Source organism: Hemicordylus capensis, chromosome 2 (genome assembly GCF_027244095.1).
Source record: "Hemicordylus capensis ecotype Gifberg chromosome 2, rHemCap1.1.pri, whole genome shotgun sequence".
NCBI classification, from domain to species: domain Eukaryota; kingdom Metazoa; phylum Chordata; class Lepidosauria; order Squamata; family Cordylidae; genus Hemicordylus; species Hemicordylus capensis.
The window spans coordinates 322,377,105-322,394,808 of NC_069658.1; the positions used below are offsets into that span (position 1 = coordinate 322,377,105).

General features: G+C 43.6%; 1 protein-coding gene across 8 annotated transcripts in view; it reads right to left on the minus strand.

Annotated features, from left to right (window-relative positions):
- Window positions 1-17,704, minus strand: part of SEMA3G (semaphorin 3G) — a 147,287-nt gene that overhangs the window by 118,386 nt on the left and 11,197 nt on the right. For 3 of the 8 annotated variants that reach the window (XM_053299539.1, XM_053299542.1, XM_053299536.1), the window contains one exon: window positions 14,364-14,545. The exons of 2 other annotated variants lie outside the window; for them this stretch is intronic. The gene's annotated coding sequence lies outside the window, so the exon portion shown is untranslated. Of the gene's footprint in view, window positions 1-5,939; window positions 5,952-7,245; window positions 7,360-14,363; window positions 14,546-17,704 lie in introns of those variants that run through there. 3 more of the 8 variants (XM_053299541.1, XM_053299544.1, XM_053299545.1) reach the window with 3 other exon arrangements.

Genomic DNA, 17,704 nt, shown 5'->3' on the forward strand with positions numbered 1-17,704 from the left:
GGGGGAGCACCATGATTACAGAAGTGGCTGCCATTTTGTAACAGATTTGCACCAAATTTGGAGGGGTGGTGTCCCTTTCCCCCTTGTTGATGTGTGCACAATTCCAGACGGATTGAGTGGATACTTTTGACCTTATAAGCAATAGAATGTTCAGGGCTCATAATAGTGGAATGTTGAAAAGATTCATCTTAACTATACTGGCTGGCAGGGCTGTGCCAGTAACAACAAATAAGCATGCCTTCAAGGGTTGATGTCACTAGCTAACAAGAAAAGAAAGCAATGGTTGATGGTGAATCTGTGATCGATGGTGAACATGAATAAATTTGCATGACTGAATTATAGAGCGGGAGGGAACATATGCCCACCCACAAGACAACATATCCAACACCGAAATATCTATAGTTATGCTTATCTAGTCTTCCCTGAAACCTTCCAAGCAAGGGGATTCCCACAGATTCTCCCTAAGCAGTCTACCATAGAAAATGGGAAGCCAGCAGTTGAATACCAAAGGGGGGGGGAGGAGGAGATGGTTAGAGAAACTAGCCAGGAAAAACTTTGCTAACAAATTGACACGATCATTCACTCTCAGAGCAGCACACCAAAATAGCTTTCAAGAACTCCCCACAGTGGGATTGCCTTGTAACAACCCAGCACTAGACCAATTCATTTAAACAGGGCCCAATACACTATCTTGTAATGAAAACCATATATTCTCCCCACCCCACTTACTATACAATTCGTAATAAACAACATGAGGTCTATTGTTGATTTCATTGAGAAACTCACAATGAAAGTTTATTGCACTTTTTAGGTGTTAACTTCATATCCATTTTGCTGTTTATTATGAAAGTCAATCTTAGAGAGTGATGCATACAGGCATCTGCATTTCCTGTTTGAATATCCTGCAATCTGTAACTAATATATATATCATTTAGTCAACAGAGATATGAAAAACTGAGTTCAGTACAGTCCAGCATGTCTTGGATCTACTTGGAATGTATATTAATCATCTCCTGGGTAAATAAGTTATACTATAGCTAGGAGTGGTAAAACTGTACATTACATTTATTATGCCATGACGGCATCATAGGGATACTGTAGAGAATTAAGGCGTTACTGCTTCTTTATTTCAAGTCCATGCTTTTGTAAAGTATATTAGCTGACATCCAGACTAGATTACTCATGTGCAGTCCCAGTGACATTTATGGGACAAATTAACATGTCCCATTAATTTCAGTGGGACTACTCATGAATAATTTAGTCTGGATGTCTGCTATTATGTTTTGCCTTAGGTTTCAACAAATTGTACCTATCTCACAGTTTAGACTGCCTGATCTACTTGATTTAATGAACCACTAAAGGATATTTTGCTTTAAATGCATTTGGTGGCTTCTCAGCTGGAAACAAACCCTGAGTGGACCTGGGATATGCACAGGCTAGCATAACCTCTCCTTACTGTGCACCTCCCAGATTTCCAAGGCATCTGAAAGATAGACCTTGGTAATAGCACCCCACTTGAACTATCAGATTGAGATCAGTTAATCTGATTCATTTATATCCTCCCTTTCCATTCAACAAGAACACATAATGTTAGTATTTAATTTCAACATACTAAAAACCTATGCATCTTTGAAATGAATATAGCAACACAGGCAAAACACAACAATAGAGTCTCAAAAGCCTATAAGAACAGGACGCTTAGTGCTCTTCTTAAATATCAATAGAAGGGGAGCTCACAGGTGAAAACATTTCACAATTGGGGTGCCATGCTGAAACGTGGAAGCCAGTTTCACATAAATTAGGGGAGTTTTCCAGTATGGAGAGGCTCAGGTGTGTTGGATCTTAGTCCTGTCCTTTGTTAGGATAGGTGCCAGATACCCTGCCCTTTTACAGATAATGCAAAGAATTATATGATGGAATGTGTTAAAGTTAACATTGGTATCTGGAGCAGGGGGCAAGGGGAGGCAGTTGCCCCTCCCTGGATTCAGCTAGTCCCACTGAATTCCATAGGGCTTATTCCCAGTAATTGGGTACAGGACTGCAGGCTTTACATAGAAACATAGGAAGCTGCCTTATACAGAGGCAGACCATTGGTCCATCTAGCGCAGTACTGTCTACACAGACTGGCAGAGGCTTCTCCAAGGTTACAGGCAGGAGTCTCTCTCAGCCCTACCTGGAGATGCCAGGGAAGGAACTTAGAACCTTCTGCATACTAGGGGTGTGCACGGACCATTGTGGTAGTTCAGTGCAAATTCAAACCAAACAGCCACTCTGTGAACCAGTTCGGTCAGATGGACCAATCCGTTGGGCCAGTCAAACTGACGAACCAGTTCATGATTGAACCGCTCGAAGCAACCTGGTTTGCAGCAGACTGGTTTGACCGCAAACTGGTCCATGCACACCCCTACTGCATACAAGCATGCAGGTACTCTTCCCAGATGAGCGCCATCCCGTAAGGGAAGTATTTCACAGTGTGTACATGTGGTCTCCCATTCAAATGTAAACCAAGATGGACCTTGCTTAGCAAAGGGGGCAATTCGTGCTTGCTACTACAAAACCAGTTCTTTTCTCCTCCTAGAAATATGTTCTATCTATGACCCTCTCAAGGCCAGTTCTTCTGTTACCAGGGTGACATGGGTGTTCTCCCTCTTTGACTCCACACTGTTCTGGTAATGTGGAGACTATGTGGCAGGGGAGCAAATCATGTGGAAAGAAACATGCCAGCATCAGATGCCCTTCAGACAGGCAGCACTGACATGGTTCTTCCCATGTGGTTTCTGCATTTCCATGTTTCCAAGTGGCATAAGATAGAAAGAGAAGGCCTGGTCTGGTCAAGTACCTTGTGGGAGGGGGGATCCCTCCAAATGAACAAAGCCTGAAGAGAGGATTTTCTACCAAATCCTATAACCCTCTTAATTAAAAACACTGAATTTGCCAGGCTCTGACCTCAGGGTCACAATGAGTCACAGGTCAAACATAAGAGTTACATGTAAGGCGGTAACTAGAACTAACTTTGTTTGTGACTGATCTCCTGAGGAGAGGGAATCCCTTCTAATCCCTGTCTCTTTGCCTTGCATCTTCAAAGGAGACAGGCTTACAAACTGCTTTCTTTTTCATTTTTCATGCACTCAAGTAAGGCGATAAACAAAACAAAGGTACTTTGAAAATGTATCAGTACGTTGCCTGGTGGTCTTCTGGTTCATGGGGCACTGGGCAAGAAACACAATGGTCTGTTCTTGGCAAACTAGAGGAGAAATTCTGCTTTAACTTTGCAGTTCAACATTCCATTAATTTGTCAATTTGTCTATAACAGGGTAATTTTGCTGAACACTAAAATATTAAAACTGGGTACACATATTCAGGATGCAGTCGGGAACATAGGACACCGCCTTCTACTTGTTGGAGATGGAGTTCCAGTGCATCCGACTATCCAACTTTTGCTCCAACTATCTTAATAACCACTAGGGGCACTGGGAGTAGAGGTAGCTAGTATGTGTCTCCTTACCTGTCCCTGTTTGCCTCTACTCTATGACCCCTGTCTTAACTCCTCAGGTACTTCCTGTAATGAGGCAATCCTCTTCCTTTCCTCCTAGAGAGAAGATGGAAACATCTTTCTCTCTCCCTACCTATCCATTATGTAGCTGACAGATAGGATAGGTCTTTCCTAGCTCAAATGTACTTCACCAATAAATCAATTTAGTTCAGACTCTACAGCAATCTCCATGCATGTTACTTAAATAGATGCAACAACTAAACTCTGCACTCTTTAACTGGAGTGGTAGCTTCCTTGGTGCTTTGCTAAATAATCACAAACCCCAACACTACTGAGTCAGACCATTGGTCCATCTAGCTCAGTACTGTCTACCCAGACTGGTGGCAGCATCTCCAAGGTTACAGGCAGGAGTCTCACTCAGCCCTACCTGGAGATGCCAGGGAGGGAACTTGGAACCTTCTGCAGGGAAGCATACAGGTGCGCTTCCCATACTGGCGCCATCTCCTAACAGTTCCAAGTTTCAAGTCTGAATACCATAAGAACATAAGAACAGCCCTGTTGGATCAGGCACAAGGCACATCTAATCCAGTATCCTGTTTCACACAGTGGCCCACCAGATGCCTCTGGGGAGGTATGTGCATGCCCTCTCTCCTGCTGTTGCTCCCATGCAACTAGTATTGCGAGGCATCGTGTCTCTGAGGCTGGAGATGGCCCACAGCCACCAATTGAGCAGCCATTGATAGACCTGTTCACCATTAATCTGTCTAAGCCCCTAAGCCATCCAAGTTGGTGGCCATCACCACATCCCATGGCAAAGAATTCCATAGATTAATTATGTGCTGTGTGAAAAAGTACTTCTGCTTGTCGGTCCTAAATTTCCCAACTTTCAGTTTCATGGGGTGACCCCTGGTTCTAGTGTTGTGAGAGAAGGAGAAAAATTTATCTCTGTCTACCTTCTCTACTCCATGCATAATTCTATACACTTTGATTATGTCTCCCTTTAGTCGCCTCTTTTCCAAAGTAAAGAGCCCCAGATGCTGTAGCCTAGCCTCATAAGGAAGCTGATCCAGGCCCCTGAGCATCTTGGCTGCCCTCTTCCACACCTTTTCCAGTTCTACCATGTCCTGCTTTAGATACGGTGACCAAAGCTGTACGCAGTACTCCAGATGTGGCCGCACCATAGATTTGTATAAGAGCATTATAATATTAGCATTTTTATTTTCAGTCCCCTTCCTAATGATTCCTAGCATGGAATTAGCTTTTTTCACAGCTGCCGTGCACTGAGATGACACTTTCAATGAGCTGTCCACCACAACCCCAAGATCAACCCCCATAACTATGTCCCATGAAAGTCAGAAAGTGCAAGATGGAATATCTGTCTTGAAGATAGCAACATCACAATGAAAGTTGCTGTGCACATACAGGACAGCTGCCAGGGAGGGACATCTGTATGCAAAGCATGTGCTCTTCCATGGAGCTACACCACTTTCAAAAGATGTCTCTTTGCCCAGTGAGCAAGGGTTAAATTACCAATTAAGTCAGAGACACAACAGCTGTAGCTTCTCCCATCTGTTCTTTCCCCAGTTCTCTTGCCTACCCTGTTTCCCCACCTGTTACAAATACAACTATAATTGGTCCAGTATAAGCATGTCAGCTACAGTCCTAAGCATAATAGGAAGCAAGCCCCACAGAATAATGCAACAGAGCTGGTGTCCCCAACTTTGAGCCCCAAGATGTTGGACTACAACTCCAATCATCCCTTCCCACAGTGCCTTTGGTCACTGTAGCTGGGAATGATGGAAGATGTCGTTGTGCAACAACATCTGGGGAGCTGAGGTCAGGAACCCCTGTAACAGAATAAATGTGGAGTATGTGGATGATAAACTTTCTTTAGGTTACATTTCTGAGGGCCAAAGTTACCAGAGTAAACATGCATTTGGAACTCTGGTGGGAGGAGAGAGTAGCTGGGAGAGAAGTGGCAGGCGTGGGAAATGTTAATCACCTGTCTCCCAAATTCTCTGCTTCACTTTGCCCCTTCCTCAAGCCCCTTTTTCAATAGGGGGGGAAGTGGTCAGGGATGAGCTACACAAGTAACATCTATTTGGGCCCTCACTCACAGCAAAAACATGCTGCTTCAGCTTAAGAAAAAACAATTCCTTATATTAGACCACCTTTGAGGGAGTAAAGCTGGCAACATCTAATCCACTAATGTGTCAGTCCAATAAAAGATATCCTTTTACTTGCATTAAAGTCTCCTAGAATAACAGCCCCCAGGAGAGTGGCTTAAAAGCCCCCCATTAAATAATGCATATTTTGTATTTCCTAGTATATTCGCCTTTTTTTGCTTATTATCCTCCATCCGGATTCTCGGAGCTGATGCTTTTTAAGAAAAAGTTTCTAGTTCTGCGAGATTTGCAACAATCAGCGTGTAATCAAGAGCAACAACCTCCTGGTCCATTGTAGTTTTTCAGTCTGATGATCTCACTGCATTTATATCACCAGGCCTGTAATCCTATCTATGCTTACATGGGAGCAAGCCCCAGTGAAATCAGTGGCTTACTTCCAAGTAAACATTCATTGGATTTTGTAATGCTGAGGAACACCAAATAAATTTCACTTATCATAGTTGCAATTGGAGGCTTTTGTTTTGTTTTAAGATTAAAAACTATGGGGAAATAGCAGCTAACATACAAGCAAGAACTTCTGGGATACCCTGTTCCTGGATTGTTTTAGCCTTCTCCCCCCCACCCCACCCAAGTATAGGGTGAGCTCACCCCTCTCAATTTAAGCACAGATATTTTCACATTTTCTCTGGAAGAGAGAGAGAGAAATACTGCTCACTTGCATGAGCAAATTCATTCAAATATATGTAAATATAAATGGGTTCATTCAGTAGCTTTGAGGATGAGTTTCGCTTGGTCAAACTAATAGTCTATAAAAATGCCAAGCTGGTATAAAACTAGTACAGAGGCAATCCAAAAGGGCAACAAAAACCAGAGAAGTAAATACAGACACTCAGGCCACCTTCTTTTGATAAGATATATTGATTGCCTCTGTCTTTGCTAGTATAAAAAGGAAGGGAGGAATATTAGTGGTACCATAGCAATAAGCCAAGAGAAGGAACCAACCATCTCTCTTGTACAGCAACAGATTTACAATAATCCCAGTTGTGTGGTGGCATAGGGTCCCTGAACAACAGAAGGACCTCTGCGTGGCTGCTGTCCAGAGGTGCTGCTGTGTGCTCCAGAAGAGAGTCTAGATACTGTCTCTCAGCTGAGTGAAGCGCTTTCACCGTTCCTTCCCTCTTTTCCTCCTCAAGGCGGTGTGTGTATTTGTGAGGAGCGGGGGCAGGGGGAGTTGTCAAGGAGAAGAAAGGTGCCTCAGGAGGAGATGCAGAACAAAGTGTCATCTTTGCTGACAGGCTTCAGCAGTTTCCCCCCACCCATCAGCAAAGACAGCACTGAGGCTTGTTCAGCAGCAGCTGCAGCCTGCTTGATAAGTGTGAGGGAGAAGGTGTCATGCACATGTGCTTTGCTGGCAGACTGAGCAGTGACCTCACCCGCCATGTCTACCTGCCTGGCTAGTATCTCTGTTCTGCCCTCATTTGAGCATGCACGCACGCACAAAGAAAAGGAGGGAGGGAAAGCCAGGCTCCTTGAGAGCAAGCTGCTGCTGCTGCCACCACCACCATTGAAGCTAGTTTAACAGGTTTTCAAGTTTTCACACTACAAAAACAATCTCACGGTAGGTACCTCATTTTATTTAGGTCCAGCCAAGAGGGGCAGAGAGGCAGAGGTCTGGAGCAAAGATGAAGGTGAGCACAGGGCCATCCTAACGCTAAATCCATCTCTGTTCTTTTAGGGAATTACTATGGGCTAGTCAACCCTTTCAAAATAAAAGTCCCATCTCTACAGGCATTTAAACTTTCAGCAGTTTGAACTATGCTGGATTGTACCAGGCCTCCTCACTTAATGCTGTTGAAAAGTGCAAAGGTGGTTTCCTGTAACAATTATCTGCTCCTAGGCAGCTCAGACATTATGTTGACAGACTAATTACCACTAAAACCTCCCTCTTAGTAATGCAGTGAATAGTCCCTTCCATGTCTTCTCAGGCCAGGCATCAAAGGGACCTTGAACAGAAGCACGGCCACAAACACGTGATACAGGCAATTCAGTCCAGTAGTATTGCACTGGAGGCAAGTAAAGAGCACATTTGCTTCTGCTTCATATTTCTGGCCCCAAGGAAGCCTTTTCCAGCATGATGCTACATCTCCCTCATGGCCAGGAAGAGTTGTTACATCTTCTTTCTAGCAGGGCTTCTGTGCCTTCGATAACTTTGTGAAGGGCAGAAATTCCACCTATGAAGCTTTCCCCATCACTTCACCCGCCTGGTGACAGAAATTCCACACTGTGAATTTCTGCCTGTCACATAGCTATGGAAGAAAAAGATGAAGCCCTAAGTACAGGGGCATTGGCTTCTTCATAATCTTTTGAGGAAATAACACTGACATCCCTTTTGATCTTGGATTATTTAAAGAAGCACATTTCTTGAACAAATGTGTTTTGTTTCATTTATCTCACTTCCACAGCCTGAATCAAGCACAGTGAGAACTGGAAAGAACTCACAGCATCTGGCAAGATCCACCAGTCTCCAGAAAGAAACTATTTTCTGTAGTCATAGTGACCAGAGAGCCCTCTTTGTCCTCTTCTCGACTGAGAGCGATCATCTGTTGCCCCACAAACACCATCACAAATCCATCCAGGACAATGGCGAGAATCCAACATGCCAGTGTAAGCTTTTTATCCCCCATTGCTTCCAGGGCTGCAGTCTAAATAAATAATATTAAGGAGGAAGAGGGTCTTGACCTACACAACTGTTTTTAAAACAAGGTATTAGTTTCTCCTGATGAAAAGATTCAGAGAAGAATGGAAAATATGTTTACAAAAGTCAATAGCCATAGCATTATGCAGAAAATTAGAAATAAAACATATTTATAAAACACAATGTTAAGCAGAACACTGACCCCGACCAGAGACTGCAGGAAGGAGCTGAGCTATAACCAAGATAGTTAAACAATCCCATCAGCTATCATTCCTTCTCTTTGGATGTTCTACCCAGCAGCCTTCAGAGTTCACATAGAGGCCACTCAGTGTTCACACAGACAGTGTAGACAGTTCCCAGCAACTCACCTCATTCAAAGTTCTTGACTCCATTAAATCCCAAATTTAGCTAGAATATAATTACACATCTTGCCTCCCACCAGGATCCAAGTGCCTCCATCATCCAAGCAACATCTGCTGATGTTGCTTTAGAGAAGTGGTCCTCTGCTTTCCCAAATCGAGACTCCCAGACTACAAGAGCAATGAAAAAGATTGGTGGGGGGGCTTAGCTCATGATGATACACGCTAAGAGGTCTAAGTATATGAAAACAGAAGGGACCAAGTGTAACCATAAAAACCTGAAGAGTATTCAGAATCCAACTTCTCCAGAATATTTATAATTACCAACTGACCAAGAAAAACGGCTTAGCCTGCTTCTGTGCCTTTAATAGCTGCCTGGTTTACACAACTCAGGAGCTGAAGCTTTTCATAGCAGAGAAATAGGCAATATCACCTGCTAATGTGATAAACCTGCTAAGTCTTTGGAGGAGGTGATATACAAAAATAAATAAATAAATAAATAAATAAATAAATAAATAAGTCTGCCGATCAAGCTGCTGTTCGGGCACAGGAGTAGGGGGCGGTAATCTTAGTTATTTTTATTAGTTATATATACCACTCTCAACTGAAAAATTAACAAAGCAATTGCATAGAAAAAGAAGATGGTTCTCTGTCCTCAAAGGGTTCACAAAGGCAAGTGTATCTCCTAGCTTGTTTTCGCCTGTCAGTGCCCCTATGAGACAAGCAGAAATTCAGCAGTGAAGCTTTCCCCCACCACAGCATTTTTCACCTGCTGAATGAAAGTTGAAAGCCCTATTGATAATATATTAAAGCAATTGCACAAACAGGTAACTTGGCCCATAATTTGCCCACCTATACCCACAACCCCATAAATACACCTTTGGAATATTCAAGCATCACTTCTGGTTCCATTTCTAAGTGTGTGTGCGTGTGTGTGTGTGTGTGTGTGTATACACACACACACACACACACACAGATACTCTCATAAGTATATGTGTGTATGAGTTATTTGTAGGTATGTTGAAGGACTGGTGCTTTGCTTGGTTTTCTTTGAGATAGGGTCTATCTCTGCGTATCTCTTTAAGCCAATTTCCACATTTTTAGATCTTTATTGAAGCACTGAGAACACAATGGTCCACTCATCAACTGAAGTCATTCTTAAGGCTCACTAGAGCCTGATAGGTTTCCAGCTGGAGGGAGTTATCACAAGAATGCCTTTTAGCCTGGAATGTATCACTTTTGAATAGTGTTAATTTGCTGTAGAAAGCGAAAGTGGAAGAGGGCCATTTTCAAATCAAATGCACATTCTAGTTAAGACAGACTTTTCTTTTGAAAAAATGAAAAAGCACCTCATCACTTGTGAAAATAGAAAGCGAATTATGTAGCACCTATCATGTATGAGACATAGATCTGGCTAACAGTTAAAAAAATATATACCTTTGTCTCAAGGCTACACTATTGTAACACACTCCACATGGAGTGGCCTTTGATGACTGCTTGGATTCAGAAGCTGTAGTCAGTGCAGATTTATTGGTGCAATACCCTCCCTCCTGATCAACATGTTTCAGGAACACAGTTTATCAGAGTCCCAGGAACCGCAATGGAGCCATATAACTTTGCTTAGTTTTCTTCATATCAATGTGACTTCCCGTTCATCTTTCAACACAGTTATACTGCAACATCCATATTTGCTCTCATGTAAATATTTTCTTCGTATTTATATATCTGGTTATTATGTCCGAATCCTTGGAGCCATATAACTTTGAGGACATAACTGACATTAGAGATGACCTGTGCAGCACAAAACGGTTGCCAGGCCACAATGCAGAGATGTTGCATTTACTTCTTAACATGCTTGGAGCGGTGCAGGCACGGGGGTGGAGGGGTGGGGATACCATTACCCATGCAGCCGCAGTTTCTCACGCCATTTCTCCCCCTGTGCCATTCCCTTCATCTGCCTTCCCCACAAGCTGCAGCAAGCAGGGTAACATTTTTGTCTTACAGCAGGCAGAGGAGGTGAGTAGATGAAGCAACTTTAGGAGGGATTGGAGTGGGAGAAGTCAAAGCAGGATCCCCTTCCATCACACCGTAAGGCTGCAGCCTAGCAACCCACAAAACATACAGAACTTGAGCTAGGGCTCAGGTCAGGAACGTGAAGTTGCAATGAAGACAAGGATATACGGTATCTCACAACACATACAGAGTGCAGTTCCCTCACTGAGCAGCCACAACCTGCCTCCGACCACAAGTAAAAGGGTACAGTTACCAGGAAGGCTTGAGTCCCAGAAGCTTTCTGTAGAAATTAATCCACAGCCCACAAACACTTAAAAGACCACCTCCTCGAGAGCAGCCAAGAGCAGCAGCGAGTGTTTCCTTGACTATCTGATCCATGCACCACCAAAATACTAGGACAGCTAGAGACATATTCTTGATAGGGTGTGGTGTTTTGTTTTGTTTTTAAAAACTCACTCCTCTATATAAACAAATATAATATAAATGAATATGTACTGTATTTTATGGACTATAAGACTCACTTTTTTCCTCGAAAAATATCCGCCAAAATTCAGGAGCGTCTTATATGTTTTAACAGTTTAATATGTTAAAACTCTGAAAAACTGGATTAAAATTAAGGTGCGTCTTATAGTCTGTAGCGTCTTATAGTCCGTAAAATACGGTATATCCTAATTCCTTTTGCTATATAAACAGCTTTGAGAACTTTTTTGTTGTAAACCAGTATATAATATTTGTAGAACTGTAATAATAAGTGGTGCAGCGGGGAAATACTTGACTAACAAGCAGAAGGTTGCCGGTTCAAATCCACACTGGTACTAGAGAGGGCAGCAGCGATATAGGAGGATGCTGAAAGGCATCCTCTCATACTGTGTGGGAGGAGACAATGGTATACCCCTCCTGTATGCTACCAAAAGAAAACCACAGGGCTCTGTGGGCGCCAGGAGACAAAATCGACTTGACGGCACACTTTACCTTTACTTTAATAATTTCTTTGTACATTATATGGTATTTTTAGGCCACTTTCCCTTCAAAACTATGTGCTACCAATTAAAGAAATTATAATAAACAGAACCACCAGCATACACATTTAAATAAGGCAAATCAGCAGCAAAACAACAATCTGGAAGGGAATGACTATTCCAACACAAAAGCATAATGAATAAAACCATCTGCAATGCCTGTGAGGTGGGGGGCAAATGGATGTCTCCTGGGGAAGGAAGTGGAAAGCCTGGACACTGCCACCAAAAAGGCTAGAAGAAGAAAAATGTTGACTAATTGTGGAATCCTTTCCTCTTGAGACTTAGAATTTTCACAAAACCCTATAAGATTTTCTTGTTTGGCTGCCTTTCAACTGGTATGGGATTGTTTTAGTTTCTGTTTAAATTATCCTACCTGCCTCCATCCTTAGTATGAGTTGAGGTTTTTTTTAAAAATCTGAAGCTAGATAGATAGTATGGGAAATTCTGTTTTACGATTCCCCTCTGCCTTGTGTCATCCTCCATTACCAATGTCTGTTCAGGGGCCTATACTCTAGAAGACATTGGCAAAGGAAAGTAGTTAGATCTTTATTGTCTTGGCCAAAGGCAAGAGCAATGCTCCAAGAGAGTGAGTGCCAAATGCTGGGAATCAAGTGAAGTCACTGATGTTGACATCTTTATCCCTGCGTAGCTAACTCTGGAGCTTAACCTTCCTATGAGCTGAATTAACTTTCTCCTGCATGGCTGGTGATGACATGGTTAGTTCTCTTGGCAGGCTGGGCCTTTAAGAGCAGAGAACAGAATGCCAGGAGTCTGTAAAAATATGAAGAAAGAGAACAAAATCCTCAGTGCCATTTTTTACATAGCGACTAGTGAGTCCTCAACTTAAGGTGCTCCAAGTTAAGACAAATTGCACTTAGGATTTTTGTAAATTGCCATCTTGTTTCAACTTTACAGCTGTGTTCCATCTTTACTACACTTGCCACGGCCGGTGTGTGGACTAGAGGAGGGGGAGGAGCAGGAGGTGACAATGGTGGCTCAGGCTCACATTGTCATTGAGACTGGCAGTCCTGGAGGCAGGTTCTGAGGCTGCAGAAGGATTGGCCTATTTGCCCATCCAAGATGCTTTCCTGCTGCCCCCAGAGTTACTTCCACTCCTCCTCTTCCTCCAAGCTCAGCTGCTGTGCTGTGATGGAGAGAGGGAGACAGTCCAGCCTGTTCTCAGCTCACACGCTGCTGCTTCCTGCCCACCCTCTATCCTTCCCTGTCTCACTATTGTCCAGGAGGTGGAGGAGACGAACTACCCAGTTGCCTCCCTCCCTCCCACAGAAAAGCCAGGAAGGGACTGGGTAGCAACTCTGGATTCTTCCACCATCAACATATCTGCTGCGTGTCTGCAACTGACACACTACCAGCTTTGATACCAGCAGAAATAAATAGGGTATCTGGCCTTCGTTTAGGAACCAAACCCCCACTTATAACATTGTTTCCTATGGGAAAATATGTTCTGAGTTAAGACATTAAGCGCCTTTGGCATTACCCTCATGCCAACAACAACCAACCCCAAACTCCCAATATGAGTGGTTGATAGGATTTAGCTATATCATTAAGACCTGTAGATGACAAGGCCCATGCTTGCCTGCACAGATACAGTCCTAACTACGTATTATGACCCCAGATCCAGGATGTCCCCCTATCAGGAGACAGGTTCAGGGGATGAGCCTGAGTGGGAAGACTCTACAACCCAGGCCCCAGGCAACCCCACACCACCAGGACTCTCTATTCCAGGGCAACTGGGGAAACCAGAAGCAGCACCCCTACCCATGACCCAATGACACAGCCCTGCTTTCATCCTGTGACTCAGAAGAGAACCTTAGAAGACCTGTTTTTTCAGGTAGAGGTCCACTGGAGCCAGCACCTAGGCAGCTGGGAGCCTTTCCCAGGGAAGGGGTACAGTCAAACCACTCTACCTGAGTAGCAGCTACATAAACCAGGAATCAGCTCCAAGCATCTCCTGAAGCAACATCCAATTTACCCTGTTGTACCCAGCTCCCTTGCCTGCTTGGAGCTATCTGGGGTCATGACCCCTTTTACTGACTGTGCTTCCCTTATAGCTGTTGGAGCTGTGTGTCATGCCTGGAATACCTTCAGCATCCAGACCCCTACCTTGATGAAGGCCTGGTTTGGCCATTGGCCCTCACCTAGAATAGCATACAAAGCTCCTAGTTGGACCTCTCCTGGGGGCAATCCAATCCAAGGCTGAGTTGAAATGAATTTGCTCTCAAAATTATCCTCTAGGAATATTAATGTCAATGTTCTCCCATGTCTTAATGGATGGCATTTGATTAACTGTACTGGACACTCAATTACATTTGATTTCAACCTTTGATAAAATAGCTGACGTTATAGTAATAGTAGTACAGTAGGGTATTTGATAGTAGGGTAAAGCAATACAGTTTCACATGGTATTATTATTTTTAAAAAATTGATATTACTGACTAAATTGGTAGCAGATACTCAGTGACATAGCACTGTGGTTTTGCAAAACTGTCTACCCTCACAGAATACTTTCCACATCGATTTGTCTGTCAAAGAACCCCTCAGCATCTACCACATCATAGCACTGCATACACCACATTGCTCAACTATAGCCTTGAATGTGCATGCTATTCTGTTTGATGTACAGGAGGACCTCGTTACCTGCAGATCCAGCATCCACGGTTCCACATATCCGCAGTTGGGTAATTGACACCTGATCTTGGTCTATGCAGGGAAAACCCGGGGAGGGTTAAATCCATATATCCGCTGATCAGGAATGGATATGGCCTCAGAGGTCATTTCTGACTGCCATTTTGAGCTCAGTAGCCATTTTGTGGCTTGTTCTAAAAGAAAAAAATAAATTAAAACCATGATCTTTTGCTCAAAAAGTGGCAGAATAGAGACTGGGGATGGGTATTGCTGGACCGCTGGGGACCCATAGAGCAAGGTAGGCCACTTTCCCCCTCATCTCTGGGCCATTTTCACAATTTTTCCCCCACTTTTTTGCTAACCCTCGCGATCCCATAGACATAATGATTCAGTATTCGCAGTTTTGTTGTCCATGGTAATTGTGGAGAACCGAACCCACATGAATACTGAAGTCCTCCTGTATTTCCCTTTTGACTTTTCTGTTGGAAGTTCACAGGATTCCAACTATCTAGGCCAACATTATGCTCCTGTTAATTGGCCAGCAGCATAGTAGGATCATAGGACAGCTTTGTTCAATATTATAACCAATGTTAAAAATAACATTAAAATATGAATTTATATTCTGAATTCCAATTTCCTTTAAAGGAATACATGATGGAATTGGGAAATTAGCAGTATTTCAAATATTATAATTGCTTCTGTTCTACAAGTAATAACTAGCTGGCCTGGGCACACAGCATCTGAGCCTCTAGTTCACCCGCATGCTCGGCCCCTTGTTCTCAGCCCTCCCCCTCCTCTTCCCTCTTTCCCCCTCCAATTTTTTTTTCCTCTGGGTGGCCACCAGGCTAGCCACTTTTCCCGGCTGGCTGCTGCTTTTTTCCTTCCCACCCCCACCCCCCGGCTGCCGAAACTTTCATTTTTCCCCAGCCGACATTTTCACTTTCTCTCCCCGCAGGCCGCCACTGCTGCTTTCTCTCCGCGCCCGCCTGCCTGCCTGTTCACTGGCCTGACAATTGGCCTTATGTTCCCTGCCGCCGTTGCTGTCCTCTCCCACTCTTTTTATTTAGGGTTGACAATAACAAAGCTACCTAGCCTGTTATTTTGGCACCTCTCTGACAAGCTCAGTCAATTTATTCATAAATGATCTAGAAGCAGGGTTAAGCAACGAGGTAGCCAGATTTGCAGATGATACCAAACTCTTCCGGGTAGTGAAATCCAAAACGGATTGTGAGCAGCTCCAAAAGGATCTCTCCAAACTGGGTGAGTGGGCGACAAAATGGCAAATGAGGTTCAATGTTAGCAAGTGTAAAGTGATGCACATTGGGACGAAAAACCCCAACTTCAATTATATGCTGATGGGATCCGAGCTGTCAGTGACGGACCAGGAGAGGGATCTTGGGGTCGTGGTGGACAGCTCGTTGAAAGTGTCAACTCAATGTGTGGCAGCTGTGAAAAAGGCCAATTCCATGCTAGGGATCATTAGAAAGGGGATTGAAAATAAAACGGCTAACATTATAATGCCCTTATACAAAACTATGGTGCGACCACACTTGGAGTACTGCGTACAATGCTGGTCACCACATCTTAAAAAGGACATTGTTGAACTGGAGAAGGTACAGAAGAGGGCAACCAAGATGATCAGGGGACTAGAGCACCTTTCTTATGAGGCAAGACTACAACACCTGGGGCTTTTTAGTTTAGAAAAAAGACGACTGCGCGGAGACATGATAGAGGTCTATACAATCATGCCTGGTGTGGAGAAAGTGGATAGAGAGAAATTCTCCTCCCTCTCACACAACACTAGAACCAGGGGTCACTCCATGAAATTGATTGCCAGGAGGTCTAGGACCAACAAACGGAAGTACTTTTTCACACAACGCGTGATCCACTTGTGGAACTCTCTGCCACAAGATGTGGTGACAGCCAACAACCTGGCTGGCTTTAAGAGGGGTTTGGATGACTTCATGGAGGAGAGGTTTATCAATGGCTACTAGTCGGAGGGCTGTGGGCTACCTCCAGCCTCAAAGGCAGGATGCCTCTGAGTACCAGTTGCAGGAGAGTAATGGCAGGAGAGAGGGCACGCCCTCAACTCCTGTCTGTGGCTTCCAACGGCATCTGGTGGGCCACTGTGCAAAACAGGATCCTAGACTAGATGGGCCTTGGGTCTGATCCAGCAGGGCTGTTCTTATGTTCTTAGGTTACTTTTTGTCCCACGCAGAGCAGGTGCATTTGAAGTCCTGAACTAACAAAATGTGTCGACAAAGAATAGCCTGTCCTTGGCATCACCTGTTATAGCTAGGCCAGGCCCAAAACATTTTCTGAAATAGGATTACCAACCCAGGAAATTTAGTACTGAAATCTAGAAGAACAGTTTCGCTGAGTCACACAAAAAGGCAAGGAAATTTTTCAAACGTATTGCCCACCATCTGAGTCAAGTGCGAGGAAAAATTACTTCATTTTTATGCAAATGTACTATGTGGTCATAGTTTCACATAAGGTACAATCTTAGGAACAAGAAACAAATTGGAACTTAATTTTAAATTCAAGGGTAGTTGAAACTTGGCGCTCTGCTATAATATAGCAATAACTGATATCCTAGCTGACAGAAGTTTCCGCTTCTTCCAAGGACTGTGTTATTTGTGATGGGCACATTCTAGTTAGCATCCATATAGTCACCACTATATATTGTATTGTGTTTGTTGCAATGCGAAGCCTCTGGCTCCAACTATGCTGTCTGATTCAATATTACAGACTTTTCATACACTTTTCAATTACTCAAAGAACAAAACTGTCAGCAACATAATGTTTGCAATACTAAACATGCCACTGGGAGCCAGTGTTGACTTTTCCAATGTGCAGCTTGAAATGCTATGAAAATCTGCTAAATTCGTTTAACCAGAGACCACAGCAGGACGCACAAAAAGAATACATGTACTCTAACCAATGCAATGACTTCACTCTACCATGCCTCCTCCAAATCTCTTTGTACAGAGTCTTATATTCATTCTCTCTCTCTTCCCAACCTCCATACTCTGCATAACCAATAGGCAATGCAAGTTAGTGCTCTTATCTTGCCAGCATTGCTTGCCTTACAAGCTAGAGGTCTAACTGCCAGAGCCCCAGGAAGAGACACTGGGAGGTAATTAAAAGCTTCCAGCCTGCAAGGTCAAAGGGAAAAACAAGAAGTTTCCCTTTCCCTAAAACACTCAAGGCTTCCCTGACCTTTCACCCTCTCTAGGGATAGGTTCTCCGGGCCACAGAATTCATGAAAGGCTCATTAATACTAGAAGTCTCTTTCCAATCACTCCCGCTCTGCAACCCTAATTAAAATAAAAGTCAAGAGCATGAAGTTC